Raw genomic sequence first — 24581 nt, 5'->3', positions numbered from 1 at the left:
CAAAGAACAAATGTCCAATTTAGTATGGCCACCATTTTAGAGAGCTGCCAGCCCTTATTCTATCTTTATTTCTGATTCCACAATCACTCTTAAGACCACAATTAGCAACTCATGGCTAAGCCTCAACCCAGCACAGGTAAGAACCTTTATTAGGACTTAACCTTGTGGCAATAAGTGCGATAAAGCATGCTTAGTTCTCCACTCTTACTGTACAGTATTTGCAGATAGCCATCTGGCAGCCCTGTTTAGGTTGACTAGGTTCCTCCTGGGCAATGAAGGACCAGGGGAACCTTTACAGGGCTGGGGTGAAGAATATTCTCAGCATCTGTTGGCTGAAGTTGCTTGATTTCACTCAGAATTAGATGCCGGTTTGGCAAGTTTTTTGGAAGTGACGTCTGAGCTCAGTTATCTGGGAAGAGTTTGAGCCTGTTACTCCTGAGGAAGCGAACAGGATCCTTGGGACTGTGAGCACTGCCACCTGTGTTTTGGATCCATGCCCCAGCTGGTTGGTTAAGGCCTCCCAGGAGGTGGCATGTGGTTTGGTCCAGGAGTGGTTAATGCCTCGTTGCAGGAGGGGCTGGTACAGCCTGCCTGGAAGGAGGCGATGGTATGCCCCCTTCTCAAGAGGCCATCCTTGGACCTACCTGTATTAGATAACTTTCATCCAGCCTCCAACTTACTCTTTTTAGAGGGTGGTGAGTGCTCAGTTTCAGAGGCGCCCGGATGAAGCGGATTATCTGGACTCTTTTCACTTGGGGTTCAGGCTGAGTTACAGCACTGAGATGGCATTGGTTGTGCTGGTGGGTAACCTATGGAGGTGCAGCCATCCTGACCCTCCTGGATCTTTCAGTGGCTTTTCATACCATTGACCATGGTCTCCTTCTGGACCAGTATTCCAGAGTTGGCCCCTGCAATGTGGGACGACTCAGAGCCTGAGTCTTTCACCCTTCCTTTTTAATATCTATATGAGACCACTGGGAGAGGTCATCTAGTGGCAAGGGGTATGGTATCATGCCCATAATACTGAACCATACATGTCCACTCCAGGCCGGCCAGGCAATGCTATCCCAATGCCCAGTAAAGGCTGTAATGGTTTGGATGGGAAGGAACTGACTTAGTCAGCAAAACAGATAGGGCAAAGCTGGTATGCAATTTGGGATCCTCCTGGGCTCATGGCTCATGCTCAAGGAGCAGATGGCAGCCATGGCTAGGGGGGCCTTTGACAGATCCATCTTGCGCACCAATTATAGCCATAACATGGGCTGGTCACTTCCTGGTTGGATTACTGCAATGCACTCTATGTGAGGTGCCCTTGAACATCATTCAGAAACTACATCTGGTCCAGAATGAGATGGCCCATGTAGTTCTGGGCACCCCATGTTTTGCCCATATTACACCACCGCTGCATGAGCTTGACTGGCTTCCAGTTTCTTTCTGGGTACAATTCAAGGTGCTAGTTATTACCTTTAAAGCCCTAAAGGGCATGGGACTAGGCTATTTGTAGGACCACCTCTCCCTTGGGATATCTGCCTGTCCCACCAAGTCAGATAGAGTAGGCATGCCCCAGGTCCCTTCCTTAAATGTGGTCATATAGTGGGACCTAGGAAGCTGCCCTGTGGAACACCCTTCCCCCAGAGATCTGGCAGGCCCCCACCCACCTTGCCTTCCAGAGGCCTTGAGGAACTGGCTCTTCCCACAAGCATTGGGATCGGACGAGGCTGGAGCCCAGCAAAATGGTGCATAGATGTATGGGAGACTGCTGCCTCAGGGTGCCGTGTTTACAGAGTTTTTATTGATTTTATTTTTGATTTGGGGTTTTTTTTTTTTGCTTTTTGTTTTTGCTGTTTTGTAGTTATTACAATATGGGTAATATTGTATCTATCTTTCCTTTTACCCTACCTTTCTACCCTATTTTTTAAAATAAATAAAAGATAGATAGATGATAGATATAGATAGATATAGATAGATATGAAATTATGTAAGTTGCTGCTTTGTACCATATGCCAAGGAACATTGATATCTTGTGGCTGGTGGGAGGCATAATAGACAAATGTTATATTCTAAGTGAATGGACATGGATAGAACATATTTCAGGTTGTGACAAACAGATATTTCTGCCCTGTTTTCCACATCCCTTTTATTTAGCATCTTGATTCAGTAGAAATTCCAAAGTCAGTGTAATTCAAGATAAACAATTTGGGCACATGTGTTTGTGTGTGTGTGTGTGTGTGTGTGTGTGTATCAATATCATATACATTGTTTTGGGACCACTGTTTTTTTTTTCATGTTCAGCTGAAAATAGATAAACAATTATAAGAGGTCAAATAAATTGACTAACATCCCTTAGGAAATTTACAGCAAAGCTGGACTGTCAATATATGTATTTCTAATTTTCTGCCTTAACTACAGAATTATTGTTTCACATTAGAATAGCTGCAAAGGCAAACTATCTCAGATGGCTTTTAATAGTACTTAGTCTCATTCATTTCATGGATGCCCATGGTTACCAGAATGGTTCCAATTTAATGACTGTTAAATGATATGCTCTACTAAGCACGTCCTTTTTGGAAATTATACAGCCCATAGTGATTAACCAAGAGGACACTTAAAAATTAAACTTGTGAGTCATTTATGAATCATGGCTTGCATCAATTAAAATGTTTGGCCTTGGTTCTACTTCCCCTCAGTTTCATATCCACTCCATTAGCTGCTGTCAAAAAATAATAATATTTTTTTTAAAAACGGAAGAGGATTGTGGTACAGATTCGTACTTCAAAAACTTCATTTGAGAACATATCTCCAGATGTTCCCTAGCTTGCAGCTGTTTAGCCTCTGTAGTATAGCATTCCACTTCTCCATACAAGGGCAAATAAAGGCAGCCTAGATTCCAAATACTGCTTCAAGGTTCAGATTCAATATATAAACAAGTCTATTTATAAGAACCAGTAGATTTTCCCAAAATATTTCAGAAGGTGTGTGTGAGGGTGTGACATTTTGACACATGCACTTGTTTAGAATATACCTATAACTAACATGAGTATCCATATGTTACAAAAAAATTACAATTAAAATTTCATTGAAATAAAAATCTTAATATTTATGATATCATACTGTATTGCATATGTACCCTAATCTCAGTCATTGGACCTGTTTAACATCTAATGCGAAGCTAGACATTACCATAAATGAATTTTCTCTAAAATGTGTCCTCTGCATTATAATACCATGATTGTTCTGCTCTACATTCTTATTCTTGCATCTTTATTTATGTTCTGATTTTTTGTATTTTTCTTACTTCAGCATCTGCATATATTTAGGATTACCATAGTCTACTGGTAGAACCACAGAAATATGGGGCTTGGCAACTTCTAATCACTATGTTAGAAAGAAAAATGAATAATTTTAAATCTGATTTTAGGAAGGGAGGAATGAGGGAAGGATAAATTAGTGGGCTTCATTCTTGTATTTACTCTTCTATAGATATACCAGGAGTGAAATATCTAAATTAGTCGACCCTCAAAGGATCCATAACAACATTCTTTTACATCTTTACCATGCAGACATCATGTTTACATCTCGATAAACTCATCACATGTAATAATATATTATGCTGAAACATAAAATATTATTTATGCATTTATTTTTAATGTATGTTACTTTTTTCATTAAAAAATAATGTGTTGCAGGAAATCTGTCCTTATATCATCTTAAAAAGTAAGAAATTCATAACCACATCAGTTTTTGTGGACTGAAAAAAAGCCAGATTCATAACATTTTTTATGACTACTTGTATTTTAGCCCATGGTTGGATATACAGGCCTCGCACCTTTAATGCATTTTAACTTTGACCTGATGGGCAAATGGGATCCATTGTTTTTATTGCTTTCATTGCTTTTATTGTCCTATTTGTAGTGGTTTAAGACTTTAATAAAGATTTCTTTATAACTTTTTGAGTCATCAAGTTCAAATCAAGTCTTTTATCCTTACTTTTTAAATATTTTTTAAAAGCCCTATTGCATTTGCTAGCCTGTTGGAAGTCTTTATATTATACATTTTTGGCCAGTTATCAAAAGGTAACTTTTTAAAAAATAATACATAGTACTGCATCCTCTTAATATGCATTTTATCAATAATCTAAGCTGAATTGGAAGGATTGTGATCAAACTGGTACATTCTGTATTTCCATCTTGGGTGACAATGCTCAATTAATTTACCCATTTTGGTTGGAATTTTTGAGGAAATGAGAACCATTACACAAAAATATTTCAGAATTACTTCTGGCTAGCTCTATTATCCAACTTTTCCAGGCCATAAAGAATGCAACATTCATTCATATTGCTGTTGTTGTTAGCTATCAGATGTACTATTGCAAAGTACTGAAATACTAAAATACATCTTTCTATGAATCAATCATATTTAAAAGTGTGGAAATAGCTCTGGCTGAAAAATCATCTTCAAGTAGTGTCTTGAAGAATCTTCAAGTAAACAGTCTTGAAGAATCCTTTCATTAAAAACGGTTTTCATCTCATTTGGTCTCCATGTTTTAGATATATGAACAAGAAATTCCTAATAGATTACCTTCAGTTATATATTAATACCTTTCGGAATAGATATATTTGAATGATTGATTCTCTCCTTAAAATTACAAATGTACTCATGAATATTTCTTAATTATATGGACTTCTATTTGGTTTTGTGTAGTTTTTCTCTTTAATCTCATTAATGCTGTTTTTTTATTTTTAATGGTTTTATAATAATTTAAATTATTTATAAAAAGCACTGAAGTATTACCTTGAGATATTTGAGGAGAGAAAACACAATGAGATTTTTTAAAAAGTGTACTTTGTGAAGAGAAAATGAAATAAAGAAATCTTGATTAACAGAAAACAAAATAACTCAGATCCAAAGTTGTTCTGCTTTATTCTAGGGAAACATATTTCTTAGGCTACTGTATCATATTCTGACAAACTGGCCATCAGAAAAAAGGTATTTAATTTTTACTCAGTTTGAAAACAAGATAACTGATCAGCAATTTGAGGGGATAAAAAAAGAATCAGCTAATCCTATTTTCCCATTCTATTTTTTCTAACATATCTGCTGCTGAGATATTAGACTGGCACTTATTCAAGCAACACAACCACGTTTTTCTGAAACCAAGAGGAAACACTTAGATGGTGCTACAGGGAGGAACAGTTGTCTGCAGTTCATTTTCCATTATTGGATTTTAATAGAATTTGCATGAGAACTTATTTACATCTAAGATATTACATTAAAAACTTCAGACTCACAGAAGAGTTGACTATCTTGATATATGTTGACAAAAAATTAGAAAAAGTTCAGAAAAATTTACTATCTTCAGCAGAGACAACAGTGGAATAGCCATTAACAGTAAGAAAATAGACTGTCATTTCCTGCTAAGGAAACATTGTTTCCAATTTGATTTACTGCTGTGAAGAAAATGTCTTATGTATCTTTTGCTACCAGCCCTTATTTAATTCAGTGACATATCATTTGTTTTGAAATTGTTCTAAAGGAGAATAGAATTTTGGAGAATTTTCATGGACGGAGAAAATGGAATGTTCTTGCAATGATTTAATTAAAAGGTGCATGTGAATGTCTTGCCCTGTACATTCATCTTTGAATGGTCTGCAGCCTTCCTGGCTTCAATTAAATCTTAAGAAACATTTAACATGGGCAGCCAGGGAGGCTTCCGAGTAATGAAAAGATGTGTAACAAAAAGCAGAAAAAGAGCAGCAGAAGTACCCTCCTCTCCCTCCAGTACACCATCAACAGATATTTCAAATAAATTGTCAAGAACCTTAAGATCAAAGCATGGAAAACAAAAGTTTCCACTGGAAGCGAAGGAAGAAAAGAGGGGGAGATATTTGAGAAATGTGGAAATTGCAAGGCAGGTGTTGGTACAACCATAACTTACTCTCTTGTTGAATGATTTCCATGAAGAAGATGTAGAAAATATTTTGACGGTCACCGTCAACCATTTCTACTATTGTCTCCCAATCAGCAACTAAGGAGAGAATGATGGGATTATTGAAATATAGTATTTTCTTCATCATCCCATAATGAATAATGTCATGGGAATCCAGCACTCCTTGAAAACTGGTGAATTTGGAAAGACTCTGTTGATGAACAGCTGTGGTGCGTGATAACAAATAGATCTAAGAATGTCATTACCCAAAGGCCTAAATTAAATAAACCAGTAAGGGAAGTTGACATAAACATAAATTGACAGTGAAACAGCGGTATAACAACAGAGGCCTAAGCCTGTGAATTGGAATTTGAAATCCTTGCACCTTTTCAATGCTCTTCCTTTGCCACCTGTAACATAATATGATAGCATATTTCCTTACCTTATAATTCAATCAGAGGTCCACTTAGCATGCACTGAGTATGGAAAATGCTTGGTATCCACATTCATGAAATTCAGGCAAGATGCAAAAACATAGGTCTTATCAAACTTCTAATACGTCACTATTCATGATGGATGTGCTAATCTGGTTCATATCAAATGTGTCTATGTGAACTGCTTTTAGGATAAGCACACAAATACTTGTTGGTTCCAATTATCTGTCAAAGAATTACAAAGTTTAATAATAAAAATATGAAAGGCATTTAATGCAGGTTTTTGTGTTTGTCTGTGTTTGTTTTAAGAAGTAGTATTTCAACATTCCCACATGTAAAGATGCTCTGGAGATGGGGTTCTGGGAGTGAAACAGTCCAGGCAGGACATACTCCTATTGTGAACAATTCCGTTTATTAGCAATGTGCACTCCAAAAATAAACTTTGCTTGTTAAGTGAACAGTGAAGTGCTTGGTTATTTATTGTACAATTTCCATCTCCTATATGTCTCATTTATCCTAACTTATTCAGCATCTGTTCTAGAGTTTATTCCTATATCAGAACTTAATTTGCAGTTCTTTACCTTATATCTTTTACACCTCCATCTAGCTCTCACCAGCTCCCAGATACTCTTAATCACTTCAGTGCCCTCTTTTTTCTAGATACTTTTTTCCTCTTTATCTGGCAGCAGCCTTGTTCAGCTCGGTGTCTCTTCTGTAGCCTAACCTGAGCTCACCTACTTAGCCTGCTGATTCATTCTATTGTTTACCTATACAGTTTCTATCTTAGCTTTATTTAACTCTTGTATTATTAACTATGTTAAGGTCTTGGGCCATTTCTACTGATCACTTTTGAAGTGGCTATCCTCTCTCTATTTCTCTCTCTCTCCCCCAAGGTTTGTCACCATGAGGAGTCTTGGTACCCATTAGGGTAACTGTTCGAAGTACAACTCTCTAGAGTTCTCCTTAACTGGTGCCACTCTCTGCTGCTCTGGCCCTGGTTGCGAACACAGCTGCAAAGCTGATGGCTGCTTGGCACTGTAGGGCAGATGAAAGGGAAGGAAAGACTACATCTTTGCTTTTCTGCCCCCTTCTTCTTCTTCAGGTTTCATTCCCTCTTGGGACACAGGCCATCACAAATGCACTTCTTGCTCCTCCGTGGTTCCACTTCAAGGTTGTCTCTGCCAGGTTCCAGGTCTGTCTCACTAATCTTGCCTCTGTGATACCCATGAGGCCTTGGTAACTGTCCCACAAGCAAGGTGTTGGCTTTAATTGAAAAGATCTATGTTTTGCCAAGAACCCATCCATCCTGAATATTCTTAATTTCCCTTATACTCAATAATAGTTTTATTATAAGAATTTTAGTGTGTTTCCAACAACTGCTATTATTAGCCAGCCTATTAAGTTAGGCTTCCTTTATATGGGTAAACAAATTTAGAACCTTCTTTATATGGTATGTCCAGGCTACCCTGAAAACAACTCAGAGGGAAATACAATGCATGGCTTTAGGTCTGTGAATATATCTATAGTCTCCCTCCATAGGTGTCTATGATCACAGTAGCACATTTTCAGGAAGCAGTGCAGAATCAAGGCACGCCTGGAGACCATTATGCTGCATCATGCTGATAAATGAATGCTCTGCTCTCCCCTTCAGTGTACATGCATTTAATCTAAAGATATAATACTTGAGCATGCAGGCCCCTGATACCACAATTTCATTAACTTTATTATTTAGATGTATTATTTATGTATCTAGTCTGGGAAAATCAGTGCATATTATTCTGAAAGGAAGAGGAATTCTAATTAAAGTCTCTTTCATGTAGAAGTGCTTCTACTACTGAAGATGAACAACACAATTACACAATGCTCTAATTTGATTCATTGGAATTGAAATCTACAATGCGTGGTAGTATTTGCTGAGTTGATAAATAAAGCCAGAAAAGGAATTATTAAAAAAATAAAATAAAAAAGGAACTGCAACAATATATGTACCAGGGAAATGCACAGCATTAATTAGGTTTTTGAAATATAAAATGATTTCAGTAGAATAGCTACATTATATATTGTGCAATCCTGTTCATGCTACTCTTAAGTAAGGCCATTTGAGTCACATAAGATTTAGTCCCAGGAAAGTCTGTTTAGGAATACAGCTTTTTTATATTAAAATCCATTAATATTGCTTCTCCCCTTTCAATTCAGCCTTAATTTACACTTCATGAATAACTTTTGACCATATTCAAAAACAATTACATTACTATTTTTTTTTAAAAAAAGAGAAAAGCATATCAAGTAATAAGATATAAAGTTAATGAAATGATTCTTTATAATATTGCTTGTTCACTCATATTTTGGGCCCAAATTCTGAAACTAAATAATTCAGAATTTATCTAACAAAATAATATTCCCTTGACACCCCCCCCATTTCTCCTATGATCCAAGAGACCCACCTTTATACTTTTCCTCTTCCTTGTGTTCTTACAACAGACATAACATTATTAAATGTTTTCCTTAAGCTTACATTGCTTAGTGTATAATAGAACTAAATTGCTCAGCAAGAAAAATGCTATAAAATAGTGGGTTAAATCAAGGCTAGACTGGTTCTCTAAGAAGTGTAGCAAATAATTCTTCCTGCAAGGAAATATAGTTGGGACTTCATTTAATAAAATTAAGAAGGACTCCTGTAGAAGAAATGGCGAATTTAAGAGATTGTGGTGGAATGAAGAGCTGGTGAATGGACTGACTCTTTGCAATTCCTCTCCTCCATACAGTTTCCTCTCATGAAAAGACCACAAAATAACAGTCTCCAGTGGGTTTAGAGGTCTGGGAGGCAAGGGAACACCATCTTAGCACAAACTGTAGTTCAGCGCCAAACAGGGTTCACACACTTCCTTTTCTAATCACTTTTGGAAATTGCTTGTTAACTGCTTTTTAACTATTAGGAACCTTCAAAACAACAAGTTTTATATACCGGGTGAGTCTCCTTCAATCCTTAGTGAAAGAAGTTTTAAATACAAGTTTAAGGACCTTTAAAAAAAAACTTTTTTTTTTTTGAGTAAACAGCAAAAGAACATTGACTTTGGAAAGTTATAAATGGACTAAGGGTCAAGATAGATTTGAAATAAGATTTTGAAATTAATTATAAAAATCATTCCCATGGGAAAATGCTATTGTCCTGAATTATTTAAAAAAAAAAAAGGATGGGACTTTAAAGGTTGGCCACTAGAGGGAACCAGAAGGAATTAAAACTACAATTAAAGGAGAAGAACACTTAAATTTGACTTTAATATAGAATGGAGCAAAATACTTTAACATTGGATGATATTTGTGAACAATGGACCCAGAATTTAATTTTAAGAGTGGCTGCCATTATAGACAGACTATATTTAAAAGATATTATGGAGAAAGAACAAGTTTTACTGGACAATACTGATCTGAAAGTGGATTTAAAAATTACTGAGACTGATCTGAAAGTGGATTTAAAAATGACAGGCTACAAGAATGATATGGAAAAAGATGCCACGCTGGATATACAAATGAAACTGGCTGATGTCTTAATAGTTAAAAGGGATAGACAGATAATAAGCCAAAAGAGTGATTTGGATAACTTTCCTATATTGGATTTACAAAAGAGACTAGTTAAAGTTTTGAAGAATTTTGTGAGAAGGGACAAAATAAAAATGAAAAGAAAGCAAGTTCTAGGACATTGCTGTATTTAAAGACTAAAGATCAAGATTGTTAAAAGTAAAGGGAAGGAATATAAAGTTGGCTTATTTGATCAAGGTTAAAATAGATATATTGTTATCTCTGGTAACCCTTAATGGACTTTTGCTGATTGATGAGGCTCTAAGGATTTGTTTATAGATAAGCGATGGGATATAGGAAGAAGAGATCATTTGTTATACTTTAAGAGAAGGTGATAAAACTGTTTATATTTGTGATGAAGGCAGAAGTCACTTCTTTATATTTCTTTTCTTCTTCCTTACTAATTCTTTTTTTCTTTTTAAATTGTTTTCTTCCTTTTGCACATTTTATTTTTCTTTTTATTCTTTTAGTTTTCTTAGTTCGTATTAGTTCTTGTCTTTTAATTGTAATGTTTAATAAAATTACTATAAAAATTATAAAATTGAGAAGAGGGAGGGAGGGAGGGAGGGAGGGAGGGAGGGAGGAAGGAAGGAAGGAAGGAAGGAAGGAAGGAAGGAAGGAAGGAAGGAAGGAAGGAAGGAAGGAAGGAAGGAAGGAAGAAGGAGGGCCTGCTGAATGTCTTACAAGAGGAGGCCAAGATAATCTCAAGGAGGATGGCAAAACAAGCACTGTGATGTTGCGATTGTTTTGTATGTATATCATGATGTCATATGCTCATTTTGATTTCTTTCTTTCTTTCTTTCTTTCTTTCTTTCTTTCTTTCTTTCTTTCTTTCTTTCTTTCTTTCTTTCTTTCTTTCTTTCTCAATTTTTATGGCTGCTCATCTCACCATACCAACTCTAGACACCTAATATAACACAATCCAAAATAACTTCAAAACAGCATAACCCCCCATCACCACCACCTCGTAAAAACAGCCAAGGTAAAAACCAATCTGTAATAAATTGAGAACTACAAGCACATTGGAGCCAACTAATTACCTGAACCCCAGGACTGGGAACGTATCCATGTGTAAGACCTAGTTAGAACCCAGTTAGCCAGTTCTAGTTAATAAGCATTTACAGATCAACTGTACTGATTTTATTTGGAATTCTCTGGGTATGAAAGATTATTGCATTCCCTTGCTCTCTTGTGTGTCCCTTTTTTTATTAAACTCCTTTTACATCTTTAAGTCTTGCTTCTTTAGTTTAGTAATTCCTCATTAAAAAAAATTCCTCAGAGCTACTATTTATTTTTTGGCACTGGTACAAGAGTTGTTAAGGATTGGGCAGAAGGAAGAAGTCCTTGATCTAAAGATTAAGACTTCCTAAGTAGATTAGGATACTCAGGAGATTCAGCCTGACTGATGGCAGCCTACCATTAACTATATTTTATTGGGGAACCTTTGGAAGAAGAAGTCTTCCAATGAGGATTTAAATTAACCTCCTTCCCAGTTTGTAACATATGAGACAGCAATTTGGGAGGGGGTGGGTTGAAGTATGAAGGTTTTAAACTATCTATTTGGTTTCTTCTTCTGAACATTCATTCTTGAGTCTTTTTGTAACCTACACTAGTATATTTTTATGAGCCCCAACCATTTGTTTGATTGTAATCTTCAGAAGGGTAATTTCAGAGCAGCTCTGAACAAAGGAACAGCTCTGTACAAAGCTGAAGTTTTCCCCAAGTTGGTCTTCTCAAGTGCTATGAAACCAATGATTATCATAAATATTTCTCATAATCAACCAACCAGCTCCTTTATCTAGACATTTTTTGGAACGTAACGCTGAAGAAAGAAACTGAACAGTCTCCAGTACAACAATCAGATCCCTACACAGAGGTTTCAAGAGTTCCCTGGCTCAGGAACAGTTTTAGGTGTTGGGTGCCCCTGTGCATCCCCCCAATGCCCAATAGATTTCATGAGTTCAGATGTAAAAACAATGAAATCTCTTCAAGATTTCAGCATTCATTACAATGTAAGCACAGGGTGATCATCTAAAGATGCCTCAAATATCCTTCCAATGCAGATGCCTTGTTGTCAAATCATGAATGAAAGAGCTGACAGCCCACCATTTTTGCATTAGAGCTGTACAGAGTATGATGCCAGAAAAGTGAGTGCTTCAGAGTGTGCAGGGATCTGAACACAGCACATATCACAACTCTTGCAGCAACTATGTCTTTTCCTAGCATTGCACAGCTGCTGTCTCTTTTATTATTCAGCACTATTCAGTTTTGTACATAGCTTCATATGGCCCATCTTTCAGTGTATGACAGTAGCCCCCAAAAGTACTAAGAAGCATCATTTACTGTGCATGGCATCATATGCGGAAGTACAGACAACTTTTTCAAAGCAAGATTTTCACAAAGACAATAGCACAGGAGGAAAGAGTTAACCACCCTGCTCCATCCATGCTGTAGCTGCAGGTATCTGCTGCAGGAAAGGAGGGGCGGGCAAGTGATAAAACATGTGCTGTGACATCACAACTCAAAAAAGTGACTTACATATTTTTGTTAGGATGTTAAGGTACAGATTGCAAGGACAGACTTCATGTAATTATGTCACTGTGCACACACCATCATTTTGACTCAAGCTCAGCTTGCTGCAGATCTCTGTGGCTGCAGACACAATCTGGGTTTATTTATTTTATTTATTTATTACATTTATATGCTGCCCATCTCCCCCAGAGGGCAACTCTACGCGGTTGACCCCCCCCCCCCCAGCCGTCTTTTCAGCATCACCAGTTTATTTGTGAGCCTGTTTTTAATGGTAACCTTGCTCAAAGCAACTGACAAAAAGTATATGGGGAAAGTATGTATCTTAATCATATCAATATAAATAAATATACATTGGTCTTAATCCACTCTATTTAATATAAGGGCTTAACAGAAATCACAGCAACAAGAGATCTTCTCTAAAACTAAAGATTGTTCCTAGCAACAATGCCTCAGACTTAGGGAATCCCTAAGTACTTTCAGCAGCAAGAAGAATTTATAACGCCCTGACATATTAGCCAGGGAAAGATGAGACAGACGGAGGAACCATTTGTTATTACAGTCATAGGCCATGTCAAAAACAGAAAGAAAATAAAGTGTGGGACAGCAGATAAAAACAACAGTAAAACCTAGTAATTATAAAATTGGGGAAGTCAGGGTGTAACATATTTTACAAACAGTAAAACAAAATTTAACAATGTTAAGGGGGAAAAGTCACATTGATCAGATTGTACCAACTGAAAATAAAATAGATCTGGGTGGCCTGGGAATCTGAGTAGATGGGGTGTTAATTATCTGCAACTGGGCATCTTTGTAATAGGAGCAATATAAAAGAAAGTGGGTTAGTTTCTCAGTAACTCCTTCACCACGTTCAAGTGGAATGGCCCAAAGTTTCCCCTTGAGAACAGCTGCTGGGAGGGCATTAAAACTTGCCAGGTTTAGGGCTCTTCTGAGTTTGGGAACTATTATTTGGCTTAGATATCTAGCCAGCTTGAAAAAGGGTGAATGACTGTCCAAGAGCACATCTCTGCATATAGTAGCTAGGGCTTCCAAAGATTTGGCACACTGTTTAAGGACTGCCTCTGCCCTTAAATTATGGTATAATAAAAATAAATATATATTTAAAAATATCTCAGTGGAGCTCTTTGTACAACCTGTTGTTTCACCACTGTCCCTTACTGATAAACTCCCTTTATTTCTGAACTTCTGTTTGGATCCCTGTCTCCAAAGACAGCCCTACTTTTAGTCAAAGTGAGGCTATGGACCAGGCAGCAGATGCTTGGAGGCAGCACAGGTGGTAGATAAATAAGTTGTGACCTCACTCTCACTTTCACCTTGCTACAACCAGCCTGCTGTCTTCAGGTAGAATGGAAGAACATAACCGATCACCCATTCTCATTTAATATATGGGATGAACAAGAGCAGCATCTTGTTTTCTGAAGCACAGAATTGTCCTGGTGAAGTTTTCTTAGAAGGCCTAGGCCAAGCATCCTTATCTCTATGCCATTAAGTCAGTGATGGATAATCTGCAAGTTTCCTTCCTCCTCTTTTCCTTTTTTGTATCTCCCATAGTTATCTGTGGATATTTCCACTGTACACTGGGCACCCTGGTTTCCATTCTGGAGGGGCAAACACATAATAATGGTAGTATGGGTGCTGAAATAGACAATGATGTTTAAAACAAACAAATCAAATCCACAAATTCCAGACCTGCCAACATATATAGCATGGCTCCTTTGCATTTCATCCTTACCTCACGCACTGTGGTCCTCACTCTCCACCCCAAAATAATAAATTTTGGCCTTACCTCCACTAAAGGAATGGGACAACCCTGTCTTTAACATGCTTCACCAAGTCACTAGATTGTGAGAAAATCACAAAACTGGGGTTTCTAAAAATAGATTTTGAACATGCCTTGTACTATGGGGATATGTAACCTTATCCAGGTAGTCCTCATTTAGCAACCACAACTGGGACTGGCAACTTGGTTGTTAAGCAAAGTGGTCACTAAGTGAAACTGCAACTGTGCTCACAATCTTATTTCACCTTTCCTTTGCTTTACAGATCCGCGAAGGTAATAAATGCAAGGATTGGTCATAAAGTTACTTTTTCATCACTGTGGTAATTTCAAACGGTCGCTAAAAAAGGCAGTTGCTAAATGAGGACTACCTGTACTGTGTATATATATTTCCATCATTTCTTTCCCTAAAATATTTTAAAGCATTTCCACAATAGCAATTCTATTGATAAAATGATTTTTCACAGAACAATATGTTATATACAGGCTGCAATGGAGAATGCCATTTGCTGACAGATTATTCAAAATCCAGGTACTGCACAACTGATCAATATGCTTGTTTGGTTGATTACCCATGCAGATTGCACAAAATTGTGCTTGAGTCTCAGCAGGCACAATGTTAAACCTCACAGGTAATTGCAGAAATTCATTTGAAGACGTAATGCCTAACTATTAGGCACTAAAACCCAAATCCTTTCATTAAAGAGACTGACTGATCAAATAATGTAAAGTGCCAAAGAAGCTCATGCATACTTTAAAAGCACTCATTTGATTCTTTCCCCCATTTTTAGCAGTTTTTTTATCCTGTGTTGATGATACATTTTTCAATATTTGGGTGGCCTGACATGGCCTGGTCTTAAAAACATAGAAGTCACACATTCCAAAAGTTGAACCAATGTTCTATTTGCATTCACTGAAGTGCAAGTAAAATTCTCAGAGGGGTGCAGAGAGAATGTATGCTTAATGCAAGGCCAGAATGTATGGTCCGGTCCTTCTCCCACATTTTGCGGATAGCATGAACTATACTTTTCCAGTTGCATCTACGTACATAACAAATGTTATAGTTAAACTGATGTTGTGGCATGAGATCACTTTAATCAGTGACTGAATGATTTTTCTCTTTTTGCAATTAAAAAAAAGGCAGCCCTGGTCACCCAAACTTCAACCATGCCATGTTGTCACCAACAGTATCTATATTTATTTGTTCACTGATCCTTCCTCCTCCCCATACACCAATCAGAAAGCAACAAGCATACTTTTTTCTAAGAGACAATTGCTGGGATGTACTATTTCTGTTTCTCCTGATTACTGGATACAGTTGCACAGCTTCCTGTCCTTGCTTCCCCAAGCAAAGACATTTGGGGATTTATTTTCCTAGCTGGCTGGAGAAGGACAGTGGTGCAAACTGGATGCATCCAAAAAATTCTGAATGGAGAAGGAAGAAGAACATAATTGAAATAAAACCATGCTGCCATTATGTGTATCAAAATACTACTATGGAATTAAACTAAACATGTTTAGTCAGATGTTTTCAGTGTTCAGGGTATTTGATATTATCTATCGAAGTCTGAAAAAGGAATCGTTTTCTGCAACTTTTTAGAACCATAGTAGATGGGATTTAAGATCAGAAAAGTTAGCAATATGTTCATATTATTTTAAGGAAAATGTGGAAGCAGATTGCCTACTTTAATCCATGCACACGGACAGCAATAGAAGTGAGATTTATATGAACATGATCTAAGGACTTTAGGCCATACAAAGCAGTGGTAACCTAACCTTTTTCATTCTGTGCATTGTTTCATGTGTGAGTCTCACAATGTAAGTATATTACCTACTAACATTGAAGGTAAAGTTATCACCTACTTTTATAAGAGAGAGTACAAATATTCCCATGTGGATTTTACTTTTGTAAGTCTTCGCTTACTATCAGATGTGATAAATATTGTATAAATCTGTTTAATATGAAAAGTTCTGGAATATTGCTAGAAAAGTACAATGAAATTCAAAGCAGTTCACTGTAATAAAATCAGCTGATAGAAGGCCAGGATCAATGTCAAGGCTGAAGAAATCTTGAGGATGGTCTATGCAATGAGCCTCATTACCCAGAAATTATAATAGAGGGACTGTTTACACATTATTAACAAAATGGAAATGCTGCACACTCCCAAAAGGGTGGTGGGGGGGAGTAAAATATAATAGTAAAGGAGTGAGAGAAGGAGCAGTGTGCTGTAGTCAATACTCAGGCATATAGTGATTTTGGATTACTAAAATCCCTCTCCTAACCAACTTTCCATTTAGGGCTGTTGTTGTGGAGATAAAATTAGAAAATGGTGGATTTCTCTGGTTTAATCTGAAGTTCCTGAGGAAAGATGGAATATAAAAGACACATATGAATTTATAGAATAGATTTTATTTAAAAAATACTGACTATTTTATATATAAATAGGGTTCATTTCACTGTAATGGGGAAGATTGTGACTATCTGGCTCAGTTTATATCCAGATCCTTTCATGGGACAATTTCCATAGCACTGAATGTTAGAAAGATTAAAAAGGCAGCTGAAACTGAGAGCCTGAGACAAGTGCCAAGCAGATGTCAATTTTGAGAGTGTGCCCTTTTAGTTGTCTGAATATTGAAGTTTTTGGTGCCTTCAAATCAGTCTTGACTTCTGGAGACTAAACAGACAAGTCTATGCAGCTTTCTTGGCAGCATTTCAAAAGTGGCTTGCTAATGCTTTCTTCCTAGGGCTGACAAAGAGTGACTAGCCCAAAGTCACCCAGCTGGCTTCTAGGCCTAAGGCAGAACTTTGCTTTCCCTAATCCTGGTCCAGCATTTAACCACTAGATCAAACTGGCTCTCCTGAATATGATACCGAGCTAATAAAGTGATGATACTGCTTTTTCCAATGACTGTCTGAGCAATGTGTTAAACAGCTTGTGCATATTATAATCCTGCATTTCCAGGGGGATTCCCAAGGCAATGAAGTATCAGTACTTTCTATTCTAACAAATCTGTTTTCAGACCACTAGGTATTTTTTAATAAGGACAAGCAAACCCTGCTTCTAAATACCATGAAAGTGAATGGTAGGAAACACGTGGCAGATATTTGGCAGCATCCTTCTCAGCTTGGTATCTTGAGATCTGTCAGAGCTCATCTCCCGTAATCCTCCATCTGGAGGAAACCTATGTCCTGGATGTTAGATTAGCTCCATCCCTTTTCACCTTCCGGAATTCCCCCAGGTCACACAGATGGACCTAATCTAATATCGGGGGGAAGAATGTTCCACAAGGCAAAACATTGGGAATATGAGACCAAACTTCACTGGAGTAACCAGTATATGCTTCTAATATCCACCAGTTCAAGTTCTGATAGCTGTGAGACCTTGTTTCATTCCCCTAGGACTGTTACTGTTCCACAGTAGTAACATCAGAAAACCTTAAGGATTGGAATTCTACCTTCCCCAAACAGGAAATCTCCAGATGGAGGATTATGGGAGTTGAACTCTCACAGATCTCAAAATACGAAGATGAGAAGGATGCTACCAGAGACATGCTTAGATGGCTCCATTGCTGAGTTAGCTATCCTTATTCTCTCTCGCCTAGGGTTTGTTTGTTTGTTTTTACCATATTTATCTTTTAGTAATGATTTTTATATTTTTTGTACCAATTGTTTATATACGTGTTGGTTTTACTGGACTGTTTTAAGCCGCTTAGGGTCACTTTTCTGTGAGATGGGCAGCTATACGAATGTGATTAACAAATAAAATAAATAAATTTTAAAATGACATGACACTAGTTTTGCTGCCTCTCTTCTACAGCTGCTTCAATTCATGACAATCTTCTATGATTTTTTAATGAACCATTGATCCGGTTTACTGCTGCAGTTGTCTCTTTTATAAGTTCTTCAGATCTGCCAGCCTGTTCAAACCTAGTACATCATTCTGTACAGTAGTTTACAGGGTGACAGTAACAGCCAATAAAATAGCACTGTGAAAAGCTTCATTGTGAAAAGGCTAATTTGGTGTCGGCAATAAAGTTCTAGTGATTCATCATGCAAGCTATTTATGTACACCACCTTATTAAGCAGATATGCATAATCATATGCATTATTTTTCTTACTTTTTTCTAATTCTGCAAAACAGCTGTGACAAATGTTATTGTTATTGTTGTTGATGATGATGATGAATGAACCAACATGTAGTGGCTTCCTGGTAGTAGTGGACTGAATAAATAAAATAAATACAGGGCCTTTGTTTTAACCAGGAATCTCTTTGTGGCAAGTTGTTAATAATAGAGCAAGCTATGATGCAATTCTCCCTGCAGAGACTGGGAGTTAACAGAAAAATCTACAAGGATCAGCAGTACTTTCATAGTTATTATAAATGTCTATGAAATCTTCCTCAGTTCTATACAAAATTTTATATATAATGTATAGTTTTCAGGATGGAACTTGCCTTAGCCAAATTTACCGTTGAGTCAGACTGTAGATAAATATCTCTGGAGTTTTCTCCAGGAAAACTTAATATATTTTTTAAAAAAAACATTGTGCATTTGTAATGTATGCATCTCCATGTAATAGTATCTCATATTGGCTTTTTTTCATATCCTATTATTGAACATTTTAGGTTTCTTTTTTAATGTTGGACTTCTTCCATCATTCTAGTCTAGTTTGCAATCGTGAAAAATAGATATGGAAACTGTGCATAATCTTGTTCCAACCAGAGTTTTACTAGTATGAAAGTGGATTGAAAAATACACAGTTCTGTACTGTATACAATATTGTACACCCCTAAAATGTCTTTTTATCCCCCCACTTTTTTTTCATCAAAGAGCCTCATAAATTGCAATCTGCCTTTACAAAAGGTATATTCCAGCTCTTTAATCAATTTGAGTCTCAGTGAGTGAGTGTGTACACACATACACCTTTTCTAGCTATGCAATATTCATTTGAAGTATGATGACAGAATCATACCTAATATTTCATGCCTTCACCCTATAGATATTAAAGATATTACTGTACTGTGCCTTCATGCCTTCACCCTATCACTATAAAGATATTACTGTACTGTGAATTGTACTTTTTTCCCCTCAACCAACCAATTCACAACTAGGAATTTCCCCTTTACACAGCTGGATTACTTACTATAATTTTCACTGATTTATCCATTGCAACTGCCAGATCTCCTTCTTGGTCCACTAGCTCAGATTTTTCATGTATATATTTAAGTCAGTGTGATGAGGTTACTATCATCTCTGAACTTTCTTAAATGTAAGCATAAATCAAATTATAATGCTTAAACATTCAGTGAAATAATGCTCAGTTATTGTTAGTAGTAGCATGATCTGAGACACCTTCAAGGAAATCAAGCTAAACTATAATCTATTGTTTCATATCATCTCAGCACTATGGTCACAAAGTGCTGGAAAAGCTACTAGTGAAGCAACTTTTGACTGAGCACTATTTCACTGAATGGCCTAGTCATTCTGATGAACATATCCCAACATTTTTGGTATTTAGATATATAGATAAAGGTATATACTTAATTTCAGATGTAATTACTGTCCTTATGGTATTTTCTTCCCTTATTCTTTTCTTGTCCTTTTAATAATCCATATTGAAGCATTTTTCCAAACTAACCTTCTCTTTGCTAAAGATGAGAGTCAAGGGATTTCTTTAAATGAGCAACACTTCAACATCTGATCTGATTAACATGTGAGCAGAAAGCTTGTTTAAAGAAAACCAACAACAATTTAATCACATCAGAGTTATGGCCAAGTGTTTCCAGACTACGGCATAAAATACATTCCCCCATGTTAAGGAGTTGTCTGTGCAAAATTCCTGTCATTATTTCTTCCTGTCTCCAGAAATCACTGAATAATACACATTTGAGAATGGATGCTATATCTCTGAACTGTATTATATTATTAGCACATTAATAATATCACAATGCATATTATTAATATGTGTATTATTCCATATACAGCAACTACCTTAAACAATTACTTTGTTCTATAATATAGGAATGTATAGATGGTTGGTTGGATAATGCCCAGCTGCTAGATGTTTTATTTTTATTTTTTATATTGTGTATTCTATATATTTGATTTATTTTATTGTAAGATGCCTAGAATCATGTAAAAGTGAGATGGATGGCTACATAAATATAAATTAATTGAATGAATGAATGAATGAATGAATGAATGAATGAATGAATGAATAAATAAATAAATAAATAAAATGTGCATTCATTTGGCTCAGGCCTTGATTCAGTAATTAAGATTTCAGTTTGATTTGCATCCAGACATTATCCAGTTTGACTCAAGTCCTGGATCAAAACTGAAAACAAAAACAAAAACTGGGAAACAGAAGCTTTATGCCTTAGTTTGATTAGTGGGAAAAAACAAAATAGCCATGATATTTTTTTAAAAAACAGTGGAATTATATTTGCAGGCACAGAAAAACCTGTCCAAAGTTCTGAAGCCTGCCAATTTTTTTTTAAATAGATGCAGTAGTTTTGCAGCCATCAATAGCCCAGTTCTCCATTAATTTATCTAGTTACTTAATACCATATTATTAGGGTAACAATCATTTTTGGGCTGCTGGGCATATTTGGAATTCTGATGGTTGTTGGCAGTCTCAGAAAATGGCTGACAATGGAAGCAAAATGTTGGACTGCCAGTTTTCTTTCTTTTTAAACAATACCTATAAAGCCTACGCATGTCCCAAAGACATTTTTGGAAGTAAAGATGATGCTAAAAGTTGGTGTTTTGCTTTACAGCATGTTGTATTTCCAGTTATTTACCTGCTAACTTATGAAATCTTAAATTGTAATCATGTGGAACTACACGCCTGACAAGTGCCAAGAAATGTGTCCATGGAAACCCATCTCTCCATTAGAAGTTTAAGGCTTCTGGCAAGTTGATATAATAGTGATGCATTGCAATATAATAATGCAAACTTAACTTCACTACATGAAGAAGTTATATTTAAACAAGCATTTCCATGTTTTCTACAAACACTTGCCCTTCTTCAGTGTATCAAAATCATTTTACAGAATCTCTCAATAGAACCGACTAAATAATTATATGGCTTCTTTCTAGATATACTGTAGTTGGATTTAATATTATGCTTTGTACCTCACAGATTAGAATCCCAGCCAAATGCTCCTAACCAACTGCTGAGTTAGTTATCTGAATCGTCCATATGTGAAAAAGGCTGCCCAGTTTGCTCCTTATACAAGAGACAGAGAAGAAAGAAAGAAAGAAAGAAAGAAAGAAAGAAAGAAAGAAAGAAAGAAAGAAAGAAAGAAAGAAAGAAAGAAAGAAAGAAAGAAAGAAAGACAGCCACAACCTTTTGAGGGAGAGAATGGTTTAATTTATTTGGAACTTGGAAGACTTCTATATTTGGAACATTCTGTTTATTAGTCCTTTCACAAAAGGCCCTAGCATATAAACATGGCAACTGTGAGAGGAAGAAAGACAGATTGCAAAAAATGAGACTCATCTGTAGCCAAAAAATAAACCAAGTCATTATTTAAAGATTAGTGGCTTATTTTGTCTGTGTTGTTTCTGTGGTTGAATTGGGCTTTATCCCTCACAGAGCTTCCAATCCAGAAATAGAAACCTCTTAAATCTGCATGGATGTGTGCATATGTAGATAGATAGACAGACAGACAGACAGACATGCACACACACAGACACAGAGTTCCCCTTTTTCCTTTCTCAGTTAGATAAACAGCTCTCCTCTTGGGCTTTTGGATACTCAGTAATATGCAATTATCACTAGAGGTGCAATTCAATAAGCAAAGCTGCTGAAAATCTGGATCCAAGTTGCTGTCCATTTCAACAGCCACAGAAAACAATGGGGAGAAAGTGAAACCTCCCCTCCCTCCCCAACCATTCAAAATGCTTGCAAGCAGTGTTATATTCTGTCAGGCTTGGTGCAATGATACAAATGACAGGGCTTTCTACTGCAGATGCTTTTAAATCATTTTTAACCATTGTTTTAATGGTCCAGAACTGAAAACTTATTGGGAGTGATATCTAGAAGCATTAGCAATAAGAAAGATGTTAATGATTATCACTCTGTAATTATAAAATACTTCTGCTATTTCTCTGGCATAGATGGGAGTCTTATTTTATTCCCAACAAACCTTGAGGTCAACCCAACCCAACAGCTTCTGGAAGGCCACAGGTTCCCTGGTCCTCCAAGGATGAACCTGAGGGAATATTTGGATGCTGGAACCCCCCTGCTTCAATACTACTCCTTATCTCCTTTGCTGCTGCCCAAGGCCATTTGCACACTTGGTCCTAGTCCTGCCTTTGGTTTTCACTGATGAAGAATATTAACTTATAGTTTTAGTACTGGTTGTTTAAAACTGGAAGTGGGAAAGGAAGGAAAACAATAGCTCCATATCTTTTACTTCATGTAGGTATACCATCAACTTTGAACAGCCCGTGCCAAAATAAACAGAGTTAATATACAAAAATCCTCTTTATTACACTTCTCATCTTTGGTACACTTGCATTTTTAGGTAAGTCGTGCTGGCAAAGTCTTAATTGTAGAGTAGTAATCTGATTCATCGTGAAACTTGAACCTAGAATGGAAAGCGGCATTTCAAGTTGGTCAAGACAGAAACATTTAAGTCATCCATCCAATCCCCAACTGAAAGTCCTTTATGAAGTTTCACCTCCAGTATGCAGTGCAGCAATAAGAATGGGGGAAAAATTAAATCCAACTTCTGGGTTCTTGCTTGAGTATTAAAGTATCTTGGCAGGGAGGAGAGTATTTAGTGACTGACAGATCAAATCAGAGTGACCCTTGTAATCAGGCTACTATTGGACTACCAATCACAATGTCTTGGGGGCAGCATAGAGAGAACCTGAGAACAGTTTCTTAATTTAACCATTGGTTCACCTCATTGTTTCCATCCTCCATCCTTTTAAGTTCTAAGAGAAAGTTTATAGCTGACTAAACTGACAGACTGACTTAAGGGATATATCTATATATATTTAGGGAAAAGATGGATGAACTAATCTCTTCTATTTCTCCCCACTTTCACTGGTGACAGCTTCAAGTGAAGAATGATGATTATTTCTTACTACCACTCCTTCATTTTACACACACACACCCTCAACCTATCTGCCACAGTTATTGCTCAGAAACTACTTTTAATAAGATCCCTTTCTGTTCCTAATGGCATTACAATTCTAAAAAAGTTATGGATAGTTTAAAGACAGGTTTAAAAGGTATGTAGCTCAAAAGCCCCTGCACCAACTTTTGTGAAATTTGATATCCTTTCTCCTTTGATTACCATTTCTAATTATTTAATGCTACTGCAGTATTAGAAATGTTAACATTCATGCTGAGTCCAATCATTCTGGAGCAGTTTAGGAGTTTATGCTCACTATGAATTCTTTGGTCCTCTCTCAAATAATATCTGCACCAACTTTTCAAATTATGCTCTGGATCTTATCCTTTACCCCAATAGTGGTGTTCCATGGTTGGATTGCCTGAAATGACTTCTTTGTCATGGATGGACCTTGATTTGGTTATATTGTAGTAATTGGCATCCTTCTTACTCCACAGGGCCATTGGGTTGATTCTGAACTATAGATTTCCTTGGTTACTGAGAAACTCCACGTGATGTCACAAGCTGGCAGCCATCTAGACTATGGTGGCATAAATCTAAAAGCAGTTATAACTATGCACAGCTTAGAATGCATTGTAAATCCAAGATTGTGGCATTGATGGAGGTGAAAAAGAGTTTTTTCTCTAGTTCCATTGTGTCTGCTTGAAATTAACCAATGAAACTGTCCAGGCAGTTCAGGAATTGACCCATTCCAAAGTGGCTGTGGGAGTTTTCCTTGAATCTTCCACAGTGAACTGTGAAGGCTTTATGGATTTTCTGTAGATAAAATTACTCATATCCATCACCAGATGACTTACACCTTTGATAATGGTGATAGGAATTATATGTGTGTTGTTCCATCTGTTTCAACTTGACCTTGAAAATATAGACAAGTGCTTTAGATCCATCTCCCTCTTGGTACTGGCTGAAAAGGATCAATTAATGGAGGTATGTTTTACTGATAATGCCTGAAATCTAAATAAAATAAGTAAATAAAAATAAGTAAATAAATAAAAAATCTAATCAGCAATAGGCTCGTTTAAAATATTAATACTCTTATTATTAGATGTTACCTAGCTGGGTAATGAAAGGTTTGCAAGAAAAGAACCAAGCTCAGAGAACCCCAAGGACTCCATACTCTTATTAGCCCATGAATACTAAATGAAAACAAAAACTATCCTTAT

The 24581-nt window shown here is 36.6% G+C and overlaps 1 long non-coding RNA gene across 2 annotated transcripts in view; it reads left to right on the top strand.

Annotated features, from left to right (window-relative positions):
• LOC148214598 (uncharacterized) overlaps positions 1 to 21971 on the top strand; it is an 83856-nt gene extending 61885 nt beyond the window's left edge. Inside the window, exon 4 of one of the 2 annotated variants that reach the window (XR_015797844.1) lies at positions 21411 to 21971. This is a non-coding gene — a long non-coding RNA (uncharacterized LOC148214598). The remainder of the gene's footprint in view (positions 1 to 21410) is intronic. The other variant, XR_015797843.1, reaches the window with a different exon arrangement.
• Positions 21972 to 24581: the final 2610 nt, after the last annotated feature.

The sequence above is a fragment of the Python bivittatus genome, unplaced genomic scaffold (assembly GCF_059951505.1).
Source record: "Python bivittatus isolate LINGU-HERP-01145 unplaced genomic scaffold, Pbiv_v1 ctg000610_np1212, whole genome shotgun sequence".
NCBI lineage: Eukaryota > Metazoa > Chordata > Lepidosauria > Squamata > Pythonidae > Python > Python bivittatus.
The sequence above is the reverse complement of the archived record's forward strand: the minus strand, read 5'-3'. Positions and strand labels throughout refer to the sequence as shown.